The sequence below is a fragment of the Dipodomys merriami genome, unplaced genomic scaffold (genome assembly GCF_024711535.1).
Source record: "Dipodomys merriami isolate MVZ:Mamm:240054 unplaced genomic scaffold, mDipMer1.0.p SCAF_51, whole genome shotgun sequence".
Lineage (NCBI taxonomy): Eukaryota > Metazoa > Chordata > Mammalia > Rodentia > Heteromyidae > Dipodomys > Dipodomys merriami.
Genome location: NW_027206080.1, coordinates 8,242,725 through 8,255,383, shown reverse-complemented (window position 1 = coordinate 8,255,383; position 12,659 = coordinate 8,242,725). Strand labels below are relative to the sequence as shown.

At 39.4% G+C, this 12,659-nt stretch overlaps 1 protein-coding gene across 12 annotated transcripts in view; it reads left to right on the top strand.

The window, feature by feature from the left end:
• Nucleotides 1–259: 259 nt before the first annotated feature.
• The window catches only part of Znf438 (zinc finger protein 438), a 146,573-nt gene continuing 134,173 nt past the window's right edge, over nt 260–12,659 (top strand). For 10 of the 12 annotated variants that reach the window (XM_069998250.1, XM_069998239.1, XM_069998248.1 and 7 more), the window contains exon 1: nt 260–363. The gene's annotated coding sequence lies outside the window, so the exon portion shown is untranslated. Of the gene's footprint in view, nt 364–416; nt 500–911; nt 931–12,659 lie in introns of those variants that run through there. The other 2 variants (XM_069998242.1, XM_069998247.1) reach the window with 2 other exon arrangements.

Sequence of the window (12,659 nt, the reverse complement as noted above, 5' to 3'; positions counted from 1 at the left end):
GTGGTTTGTCTTCCTGGAGGGTGCCGTGCAGTGGTCTCGGCCCCCTTCTATTGACACCTTATCCCGGCTACTGTCTACCGACTTAGTTCTGGAGCAAGCGCCACCTCTGCATCCCGGCTCGCGACCCCCCCCCTCCCCCCCGCGCACGCGGCGGCCCGCGCCGTCTGCGCCTGCGCACAGGGCTCCCTCCGGGGCGGGGCGGGGCTCCGGGCGAGCGCGGGGCGCCAGGAGAGGGCGTTTCCTCGCTGTGCGCGGGCGGGGCGGGGAGCTGTGGGGCCGAGCGCTGAGCCCGCGGCCTGACCTCCCCAAACGCCGGGCCCCGTGACGTCACCTCGCCGTGACGCGCCCGCAGTGAGAAAAACTGTAAGTTTGCGAGGATTCCTGCAGCTCCTTGGGCTTGCGGGTGTGTGCTGGCAGTGGCCGCCGCGGCGGTGGTGGCTGTGGGGGCGTTTGGTTCCCTGAAAGATCCGGGGAGCCGCCGAACGTGGCGAAGGCACAGGTGCCCGCCCAGACGGGGAGCGCGCCCTCGTAGGCGGGAGGGACCCGGGGTGCGGAGGCGAGGCCGTGCCCTGCGGGGCCGGGCCTGCAACTTCATCCCTGGGGCCGGAACAGACTGGGGAGCCGGCGGTCCCGGCGGTGGAAGGGGGACGGTCCCACTGGACAGTTCCTTTAAAAATTATTCGATAAAGGGGGGGTCGATGCCTCTATTTAAGACAGAAATATGCTACCCCTCACCCCCCCCCTGCGGATTTCTTCAGAGATTTGGAATCCTAGGTCGAGACATCCTTTGAGACCCTGTAACTGCCCAAATCGCACTACACAAGCGATAAGATATCCACCTGCTGCCCCAGTTTCCGTTTTGTGTACAACCGAGGGAGGGTAACCTCTGGCCTCCCTAGCTGTCAGTCCCACCAGGAACATTGTGATAAGGTGAGATAACAACCAGTTACTCCCTGGAGGGAGGTGGCCTGTGGCCATTTGTAGGGTAAGAATCTTTCTCATCCAAGTTAACCTCCTGTGTTACCCGTGTTACCTCCTCAACCTATCACAACCTCAGTGATCTTAACGTTTCAGCCTGGTAGGTGATCCCGGCTCTTGTCCTGGAACTTGGTGGACCAGGGATTAGAAATAACCTTTATCATTGTCTCAATTATCTTGGCAGTATAATCCTTCCCTGCGGGGTTTTGCTGAGAAAGCTTTTAAGCATGCTGATACTTGCGTGCTACACTCAACACGAGCACCCTGAAATGTAGATTTGTTGATGTACACTTGGAATATTGAGTCATCTTATCTGATGGCTTGAATAATTCCGCTTACTCTTGCTAAGATTAGGACATTATTGATGTAGTAAAATACTATTCAGGAATTTTGAAGGATATTGTGCCCACCACAAAGTGTAGTTACACAGTAGATAAGTGATCATATTTATGTAAATTTAGTTCTGATGTTTAGCAACATCCTTTAATGCTAGTAGCCTCTAAATAAAAATGTGAGCCTTCTATTTTTAGCTACTAGTTACTAGTTTTGTTTCCAAAGACAAGTCATCTCAATTTGGCACTTTCTTACCTCTAAAATGTTACTACTCTTTTAAGAGTCAAATAGGATCATGAGTACAATACTGAGAGCCTTTCCAAAGACAGTATTGTTAAGAGATTTGCATTAGTCACTACCCTGGAGAGATGTGTGCATTCTCAAGTGAAGCTTTGAGTCAGAACTAGAAAAAGTACAGCAGAGAAGATGGTCTCCAGTTTAGCAGAGCTGACATTACAGTTGGGAAACAAAGAATGAGGGCATAAAATAATTTTAGATTGGGATAAGTTTGAAACAAAGAAAGTAAGAAGACAGTGGAGAAACAGGGAGGGTTGTTTTAAGATAGGTCTGTCAAGGCAGTCCTTTCAGAGGAGGGCTGCTGAAAGGGGAAGAGCTTGAAAAGAATATCTCAGAGGAGATAATAATAGCAAGGCCCCGAGGTAAACACTTTAAGTTCTCATAACAGCCTGATGAGGTAACTAGTAATACCATTGTTTTTATAAATGAGGAAACTGACACACAGAAAGAGGTTTGCTCAAACCCCTTTGGACAGTAACTTTAGAGCTCACATTCCACATAAGTATGTCCTTAGAGCACAGGATGGGGCTTAGGGGTGGTAACAAGCCTGAATTGTTCAAGACACAGTAAGTGAGAGTGTTCAGAATACAATAAGGAAGGGAAAAAGTGACAGATGATGGTGGTGGGTCCTTATAGTCTGTAGTCAAGTAAAGATGTTACTCCAAGAGTAGTAGAAGGTTTGCATTGAAGAAATTCTGGCATCTGATTTCTCTTAATTACACTGTGGGGAATGAACTATAGAGTCATGGGTGAAATGAAAATGGGAAGGTGTGAGGCTATTACTGTATCCTAGAGGAACCAAGGTGGTACTTTGGGTTAGAGAAAGTAGATGTGGAATTGTGTGTGGTAGAGTGAAGACTCTTTTGCTTCCAGTTCCATATCTGTCCAATCTGTTAGTGATGGAGCTGGCACTCACACTATACAATTAATCTCTGTAACTATCTCTACTTGGGTACATTGAGTATGCATGAATATGGAAATGGAGCTTTGGAACAGTGCGGTCAGAGACATGAACTTATATTTCTGGAAAGACAGTTTTTGTTCCTCATCTAAACCTTGGTTGGCAGTGAGAGGAAAGAACATAGGCAGTAGAGTTCTACTATCAGGTTTTTCATTTGATTGGTTCATGCAACAGATACCCATTCATCCCTGTCCTTTCCTCTCAGTAACTTTCATGAGGATGAGGTTTCTATCTCCTTTATTCCTCTGTCTGTTGCCTGCCATATAGTGATGGAGAAATAAATAAACATATCTCTCTTCCTGGGGGAGCAGAGTGTGAAGAGTGGGAATGAACTTAGAGAACACCAAATGCATAAATGCATGCTGACTAGCTCCTGTTTTCCTACACCTGCTCTCTTGCAGCCCCATGACTGGAGAGAAGGGCCTGGAAAGGATAAGGAACAACAACAAAAATTCCAATCCTAAGCAATTGCAGGATGAATATGAGGCACTCCAAGAATCCTTTTCAACAGCAAAATTAACCAGTCTGGCATACTTTACTGCAATTGCATTTAGTTTTATTTGGCACTGATAACATTTTTTACCAAATCAAATCAATTCGGATATTTGACTATTGTTGTAGTGATGAGTTTTCCCAGTTCTATTACCTCAGTGTTGACAAGGCTCACCAGTGAAGTCAGGGAGTTGGCTTGAATTGTTGCATCTTGCAGGATAAAAGGTAATAGAGAGACTTTGTGGGAAGTGTTTGGGCAAGTTGCCACCCATTTTAGTGTGTCATGCCAAAGTTCCACATATTAGCCAACTTGAATTTCTTTATTGATCAGGTCTTTAACATCAATATATATGTGCATATATGCATATATATGCATATATATGCATATATGCGCATACATATCTATACAGTGATAGCTAAATACAGTTGTGGATTTAAGTGTATTTGAATATATATTTAACATATACATGTAATATATATTATAATTTACATAATTTACACAAACAGCACTTAAACTGACTCATTTCTAATTGCCTATAAATTAAAATATTTAGATTTGATTTTTTCCTACGTAAATAGTGATGGCTAATAATAACAAATACTAATACTAACTTACTAATTAGTAAGTCTGTTGGAGACTAAGCTTTAGTGACAGATCAACCAAGTTGTCACCCCCCAAAACATACCCAAATGAAGTTCTTAGGATAAAGCATAAACAGCCTGTTGATATAATGGTTGATCACAACCATTATAGCTATTGTTCTCTTCAAGTTGTTACCCTCTCACAGGCAGCCTTCTTTCATTAATATTCTTACATTTCAAGACTAATAATTTCAGGTTCCATTCTAGATCATCCATCTGTGGAGAGATAAATATGAGACAAACATTAGAATATATGGATTTTGACCTACTTGATCTCAACTTGGATAATTTTGTCATGCCCAACTGACCCTAGGGATATTTGGCAATGAAGATACATTTTAGGTGTCACACAGTGTGACATCCATGGGTGGATTGTTACTGAACATCTTAAGATGTTTAGACAAGTTTACAAGGGGCATGGGGAGATAAACATGTCTCAAACTGTCATATTGCTGACATTGAGAAACTATGTAATTGCTTGCTTTCATTTATTTCATTCATTTACGTCCCTCTCCTTCTTGCTTCCTTCTTTATTTTCTTCTTTTCATACTTTCTGTGTTAGTTTCTGTTGCTGGGGTAAAAAAATAAACCACTTACAAGGAGGAAAAATTTGTTCTGGCTCATAATTTCAACAGCTTTAGCCCATAATTGCTTGGCTCCATTGCTTTACAACTGTAGTATCCCAGTACATCATAGTAGGTAATGTGTGCTGAAGATGAGGAGCCATGGAGGCTGGGAAACAGACAGAGAATGAAAAGAAGTGATTGCACAGCATAAAGATCCAACTTCTTTCCATTAGGCCCAACCTCCTAAAGATCCTACCTCTTCCCAATAGAGCCACAGGCTGGTAGCCAAACCTTTAGCATATGAGCCTATTAGGGACATGTAAGATACATAGCATAATACCTTTTCTTTCTCTTTCTCTCCCTTCCTCCTTTTCTCTCTCTTTCCCTTTCTTTCTTTCTTTCTTTCTTTCTTTCTTTCTTTCTTTCTTTCTTTCTTTCTTTCTTTCTTTCTTTCTTTCTTTCTTTCTTTCTTTTCTCCCTTCCTTTCTCCCTTCCCTCCTTCCTTCCCTCCTTCCTTCCCCTTCCTTCCTTTCTTTCCCTTCTTTCCTTCCTTCCCTTTCTTTTCCTTCCTTCCCATCGTTCATTCCCCTTTCTTCCTCCCTGCCCCCACCCCCACCTCTTTTAATGCTTTAGCAATGGAGGTAAGTAGTTTTAACTGGCCGATGCCTGAGATTGTGTTTTATTGCTTTTAGTTTGTTGCATAGCTGAACTAAATTTGGTATTTATAACAAGGAAAAGAGATTTTTTTTTTATTGTGAAAATACCGTTCAGAGGGGTTACAATTACATGGGCAAGATAATGAGTACATTTCTTATCAAGCATTGTTGCCTCCTCTTTTGTTTTGCCTTCCCATCCCTTCCCAATACTAGAGTGAAGAGAAGTGGAGAGAGTTGACATCCTTTTCTCGTTCCTGAGTTAAGAGGAAATGGCTTTAGTTTTTCACCATTAAGTATAATGCAGAAAAGAGATTCTTGCAACTAACTAGGATTGAATTTTTCCAGCGTGTCTACTGCTTTTGTGTTTGTTTTTAGCTATGACTTATTTTTTTTTACTAAATTTAATTTGGACATTATATAATCCTGGCAAATTTCCTTTATTTTTCATACATATTGATTTAGTTATCTCACAGTTTTATCTTCCAAAAGTCCTTTCCATATGCTAGTGTGTGATTACCACACACTAAAAAGTATACATTATTCTTATTATTTGGTAGATAGAGAAATAAGCTTAGGTAAAATGACATGTATTAAAGCAAGTTAGTGACAACATCAGATGTAGGATTAATCACTGTTACATACTAAAATCTACTTAAAAGCCCTTGGAAACAGTAAGCATTCCCATTGTATGGATAAGGAACTGTTTTAGAAATACTACATAACCTAGTCAGAGACACCCAACTCAAAATATAGTTTTGACTGTTTCCATCAAGGTAGCTGTGCTATCTTCCTGATATTCTCCAGTAAGCAAATGTTACAATTTCTGTATACATTTGTTACCAAATTGATGATTAAGTAGGTCTTTTGGCACATGGTCTATTGTTCATGTTGCTACTTGAGTCAGTTGGTAAATTCAGCAGTATGAAATCCTACCCAGATTTAAGTTGAGTGGAAATTTACTGAATTTTGGTAAATAACAGTGGTAGCACACCTGCCTATTTTGAATGTAACTTTTTGAGAACATAAAGTCCAAAAGCAGCCCAGAGATAGATCTCAGCTGTACAGAGTATAATTGAGTGAAGCAGCCCATGTAATAGTATTCATATTTGAAATAAGACTATCATTTCTGAACTTTTCTATGATGTAGCCATTATTTTATGCGAAGCTCACAAAGGTTTGTTTTTCTTTCTGCTCACCTCTACTTCAAACCAACTTGACTTTCACAGTAGACAAAATGACCACCTTATATTCATTTTATTTTCCTTCTGAAATATTATTTACAGAGTTCATTCTAGTTTAAAATAGTACATCTTTTTTGTGAGGTTATAGAAGCTAGTGATAGTCACTATATTTCCTACATGGGAAACCTAAGAGTTTGCCCAAATAAATCAAAGATCAGTTAAAGGGCTTGAACTCAGTGCCTGGGTACTGTTAGTGAGATTTTCTGCTCAAGACTAGTATTTTCTGATGGTTAATTAGCGATAAGTCTTATGAACTTTCCTGCCTGGGCTGGCTTTGAACCAAGATCCTCAGATCTCAGCCTCCTGAGTAGCCAGGATTACAGGCTTGAGTGACCAACACCTGGCAAATATCAGATTTTTAATTAAGTTTTTAGACTTCATAAAACTAAATTATAGTTGCTAGTAGATCAAAAAGAATACTTAAATATTTGAGTGATTATTTTGTCTGATGACTTATTTGATAGTCAATACTTGGCATAATAGTCGGATATTTTAATGTTTTTGTATAATACATCCATTAGCTATATGCGATCATTGATAGTATGACATTGTGGATCTTGAGGAGGGAGGGATGAGGGTGGGGAAAAGAGGGAGGAGGACATGGGAGGGAAGAGAAAGAGAGAGAAAGGGACTAAGACAGAGGGATGTCCTTGGCTAATGCAGTCACATTTTGTGCAAGAAGGATTATAATTGTATTTAAATAGTGAAGATTCCCAAACATTACAACCAATATTTTTCTGCCCTCTATGAAGAAAAAAATGTTAATTCCTAAATAATCATAATATTACCTAGTTAAGGAAGAGATTGTCACTCAATTATAGCAGAAAAAAGTTGAATTGCATACTTGCGATTCACTCTTCCAAACAGACAGAAATATTATTATACAAGGTTTTGAGGAAGCACTGACTGATTTTCAAGAGTGAAACAATTTAAGTATTGATCGACTTTTCAACTTAAGAGTTTAAGAGATGGCTTTGAGGGAGCTACGGAAGCATGGCAGTTGCTGATTTTCTTGGCTGACTACTTATGTGGAAATGCTGAGTAGACTTTAAAGATTGATTGATTGTGGATTTGAAGCCTGTTTCTTGGTTAGGGACAAGAACCACAGAATAATCTTTTCCTTTCTTGAGGTTGAAGAATAGGAAACAAATGTTTTTCGGTTTATTATATTTAGAATGAAATCACTGCTAATTATAACTACTGGAACAGTATAGTAGATCTCTATATTAATATTGCAGTAATATTTTAGTTAAAAATATTTTCCTACGTAGACATTGGAACAAACTCAGAGCATTTGTTTATTACCTTAGGTATTAGAGAAGGCAAGATGAGTTTTTTATTAATTATTTTATGTTGAAATTTTGTTTTAAAAATTCTAAGTGCTGGGGCTGGGAAGGTGGCTCAGTGGTAGAGTGCTTACCTTACATGCAGAAGGCCCTGGGTTCTGTTCGACATAAGCAGAAAAATCCAGAAGTGGCACTGTGGCTCAAGTGGTAGAGCACTAGCTTTGAGCAGAAGAGCTGAGGGACAGTGCCCAGGCCCAGAGTTCAGGCCCCACAACCGGCAAAATAAATAAATAAACAAATAAATAAATAAAATTCTAAGTGCTATATTTATATTATTTACAGAATCATAAACTCAGAATACTTAATATTTATTCTGTTGTCTAGGAAGCCTTTATTTTTTCCTTGATTTACAACTTTTATGCCATACATGTTGTCTTTCAGATAGGTAGTATCCAGTAATAAAATTGTATCTGTTGTTTAAATAAGGCAGTTTTTATGATAAAGCCTGAATCTTAACCTTTCTTTACATACTAAATTTATGACCTGTGAAGATTTATAGCTTTAAGAGCTTATTCTTGCACCAGTATTAAAAATAATATAAAATAGTGAAATAATAGATTTGAAGTATATCTTTTCTCTGCACATAGTTGGCCATTGCTGCTTAATGTTATGATTTAAAAATGAATCCTATGTTAGGTTGTCTTTTATAGTAACTTGGAAAAGCAAGAGGTGTTTTTTGCTGTTGTTGTTTTTGCAGGAAAGTACTGAGGTTTGAATTCAGGGCCTTGCATCACACCCTCAGCCTTTTTTTTTTTTTTAAGCTTAGTTGCTTTTCAGATAGGGCCTCAGCTTTTTTCTGGGACTGACCACAATCCCACTATCTCTGTCATCCTATGGCTAGAATTACAGGAATTTAGCATCTCTCTAGGCTTCTTTTTCGAAATGGGGTCATTCTAACTTTTTGTCCACATTATCCTTGAACTGCAGTTGTCTTATCTCTTCCTCCCAATTGTATGATTTTAAATAAAAGCCTTATTTTCTAGTCTGTAGTAAATGGCAAAATGGTATTTCCCATTTAATTTGCATTTCTTGACTACTAGTGAGACTACATGTTAGCTACAATTTCACTACAGTTGCCAGTTTAACAAACAAAAATCAACTAATAATTTTTCAGTGCAAGTATGTGGCATGCAGTATTTGTGATACACTAGCAAAGTATGCATATATCAAATTCACATTTAATGGAGTATCTTAAACTTTATTGGGAAATGCAATACAATTTTTGTGAATTATCTGTTTCTATCTCAGAATTTTAGTTCTACTTTCTGTTTCCTTGTTTTCACAAGAGCTCTTAGCATGTGCTAGATATTAATCCCTTGTCTTCTTTAGCTGTTATAAACAGATGATTCCAGTTTTGCCAGTCTTCTAGTTCAATGTGTCCTTGTTGAAAAAGCAAGGCCTTGGTTTGATAGTCAGTTCCATCAAAATTTTTCCATGTTGTTTATAATTTTAAGAAATTTAAGAGATCTTTTAACACCCAAGGTTGCAAGTACATAATCCTACTTTTCTTTCAGGAGGTTTTGATGCATGATAGCCAGACTTATGATGGTTTACATTAATCTCCGGTAGTGAGGGGGGAGGGGTGGCCTTCCCTCCTCTGCTCCCTGAGAAGGAGTGAGGATGTCAGGCTTCTACTCACACCAGAGTCTTGGTTCCTGGGTCGTCTCTGGTCTGTGAACTGCAGGCTGAAGATATCTGCTCCTTGTCAGTTCTTGCTGGTGTTGAGTAGAATCCGTTCGCCTGCTGTGTCTGGCGCTTTTGTCCCGGACTTTCTGTGTTGCAGTATGGCAGCTATGGCTGCTGGCAAATGATCAGATCTGTCTCCTTGCCTAGATTTTCCCTCTCTGGCCTAACATCTGTACTGTGATGGCACACTTGGTGTGATTCTCTGGTTTAGGACTGTTCACTGGAACACTAAAACTGCTTTTTATGTGAGAACTTGTTTAGCCTCCAGCTTCTCCTCCGCCATCTTCCCGGAACTTCTACATTAATGATGTTTTATATGCTGTGAACATGATATATGGTCAGTATAAATAGTATGAGAATTTGGAGTTTAGTTCTTTTCCCACGCTATCCTCATGTAGCGTGATATTCTTTTGTAATACTGAAGAGTGTCAGTTAATTGGAGATCCCAGTCAGCTACCTGGTAATGATAACCAACTGATAAACTCTACCATGTGTTATGTCTAAACTGCGATGCTAAGCTATGACATTTTAAACTCACCATTTGTCTATTGAGACTTAATATAGGATTGTAAATTGAGATGAGTTTAGAGAGCTAATGAGAAGAGCAGATGTGAAAAAGCTTTTAGGTTCTTGTACTGAGAAAAATAGGAAGCCAATGGAGGGTTTGAATAGAGGTTCTAGAATCTGAAACATGTTTTAAAAGTGATGTTCTGATGACTATTGAGAGGAGATCATGTGAGGTCACAGCAAGATGGTTAATTCTCCAATGTTGTTCCTCTTCTTTTTTCTAGAATTAGAATTCCTGTGATTTAGCTGGCTACAGAGTTACTTGTTTACAGACTGCGTTTCTTAACTTTTGTCACTAGCTAGGGCTATGTGATTAGGTGTGGCCCATTAGAACTGAAGAAACATTGATTATCTTTTTAAAGATATGATGTTGTCTTCTACTTGTGTGCCCCACCTCTTCATCATCTCAGGGACTAGAAAACAGAAAACTGTAATTATAACACCTGCCTTGAACCCACAGGTAGAAGCCCTGATATGAGATTATCGAAGCCATTCTCACTTGCCTGGGTGAGATAGGCTGTAGAGAAAAATCAACTATTACTCTCCCTGTAGCCACCTACATATCTCCCTAGAAGAGAATACACTTCTTTCTTTTTGAGCCACTGTGTTTTGGCATCATTTTTAGCACACCAGCATAGCCCATACCTTACGTAATGCTAAAATCAGTATCTGAAATGGGATATTCTGTAATTGAAAGTTAAAATGCATGGCATTGACTAAGGGGTTGGTTAGCATTCAGTAGAAAATGTTATAAGCTAGAAGATGGGTAATCTTTATTATGTGGTGGTACAATGTTTGGTGGAAGTATCACCTTTGATAACTTGTAAGGCAGTTTGTCTACCTACCCTGTATCTCCTGGGAAGTTGTTAGAAAAAAAAAACACATTGATAATATGAGTTAAATTGCTGCTTTTGAGAGGAACAATAGGGCATCAAATGTGGGAATAATTAGCCAGTTTGTAATTAGATTTAAAAGGAATATAGCTTATAGGATATAGTATATAGATAATGGAATTTCTCTTTCCTCATGTCATGTGGTGTGAATTGGCAGAGAGGACAGTCATGTGGATAGAGCAGGATTGGAACAAATTGCTTCTGTGTGCAAAATGATAAGAGGCGACACTGGCATTCTCAGGAAGCTACTGCTGTGGTTCCTGTTTTTTTGTTTTTGTTTTTGGCTCAACAATGGAACTTTGTCCAGACAAGAATTAAATTAAGAATTTACTTTTTTACCTGAATCAGTCCCTTGAACTATGTAAAAGCTACAGTTTCACATTGTGTTTACTTCAATAACAAAGGTTTATTTCCTACATGATAAATATTAACTGTGACTAGGTTTCATATCTTGTGTTACTTTTAAGATTTATTTTATTTTTATTTATTTATTTTTTTGGGTCCAGTCATGGGCCTGAACTCTGGACCTGGGCGCTGTCCCTCAGCTCTTCAGCTCAAGGCTAGCACTCTACCACTTGAGCCACAGCGCCACTTCTGGCTTTTTTCTTTTTTGCTTTATGTGGTGCTGAGGAATCGAACCCAGGGCCTCATGCATGCAAGGCAAGCTCTCTACCACTGAGCCACCTTCCCAGCCTACTTTTAAGATTTAAAGCAAAAAGATAGTGCCTTTTTTTTTTTTTTTTTGCAGTAATGCATTGCTGTTTGTGAGAAGTAAGAAAGGTGGCAGAACCTGCTTAGAAGTGTCTACATTTTATTTCATTTTCTGATTTGTCCTCCAGTGCTTATGAATCACTTCAAAAACAGTCCATCTTTTTATATAAAATCAACATAGTATACTTCATTGGTGTACAACACTTACTTTTTAACTGGCTATTATTAGGAACAATAAATTCATCAAAACCCTTGGCTGAATCAAAAAAAAAAAAAAAATAGGCCTATGGCTCAGGCCTATAATCTTAGCTACTTGGGAGGAACAGATTAGGAGGATTGATCTTCCAGGTCAGCCTAGGCAAAAAGTTTATGAGACTCCATTTCAGCCAGGTACAGGTGGATGTATCTGTCATCCCACCTATGGTGGGAAATATAAATAGAAATATGTGGTCTAGGCTGGTCTAAGCAAAAGAGTTACCCTGTCTTCAAAATAATCTGAGCAAAAATTGCTTGGGAGTGTGGCTCAAATTGTAGAGTGCTTGCATAGGAAATAGAAATTTGAGTTCAAACCTTGAGGGTTTGAAGAAGGGGGGAAAGAAAGGGAAGGAGGGAGGGAAGGAGATCTATCTGGGTGGTCTGGCAGCAGAAACATGCTGTCTCATGCTGTTCTGGAGGACAGGAAGCTAAGATCAAAGTGCTAGCTTGGTTAGTTTTTTGAGGTCCCTTTTTCTGAGTTTCTGACAGTCACCTTCTCCCAGTGTCCTTATGTAGCAGACAAAGAGAAGACCAACTCTGTGTTCATTCGCACAAGGTCACTAATCCCATCATGAGTATCCTCATGTCTTCATATGAACAGACTTCTCTACAAAAGGATCCATCACCAAATGCTACTAAACTAAGCCTTAGGGACTTAATGTATGAATTTTTTCAATCAGTCCACAGCACACTCTGTAGGTACCAAAGCCTGTCTGGAATATAGACCAGCTATGGAAAAGGTATTCTGTCACTCAGTGCCTCATTGTTAGGAGGGGAGGATGAGATAACAGAGCTGGCTCTCTAGGTTGTAAGGACATTATTGTAAGTAAGGATACAGTGTTGCAAGCCAGGGAGTGGGCCTCAGCAGAACTTGACAATGTTAACTCCTGGTGGTCATCTTCCAGCTTTCAGAACTGTGAGAAAACTGCAGTTGCTAGCACAGCCCGTACAGTGGCATTTAGATTCCTGTCAAATTTTCCTTTTATAAATGATGCTGTATGTTCATAAAAAGTATTTCTTGGTGCTTGGAAGGTG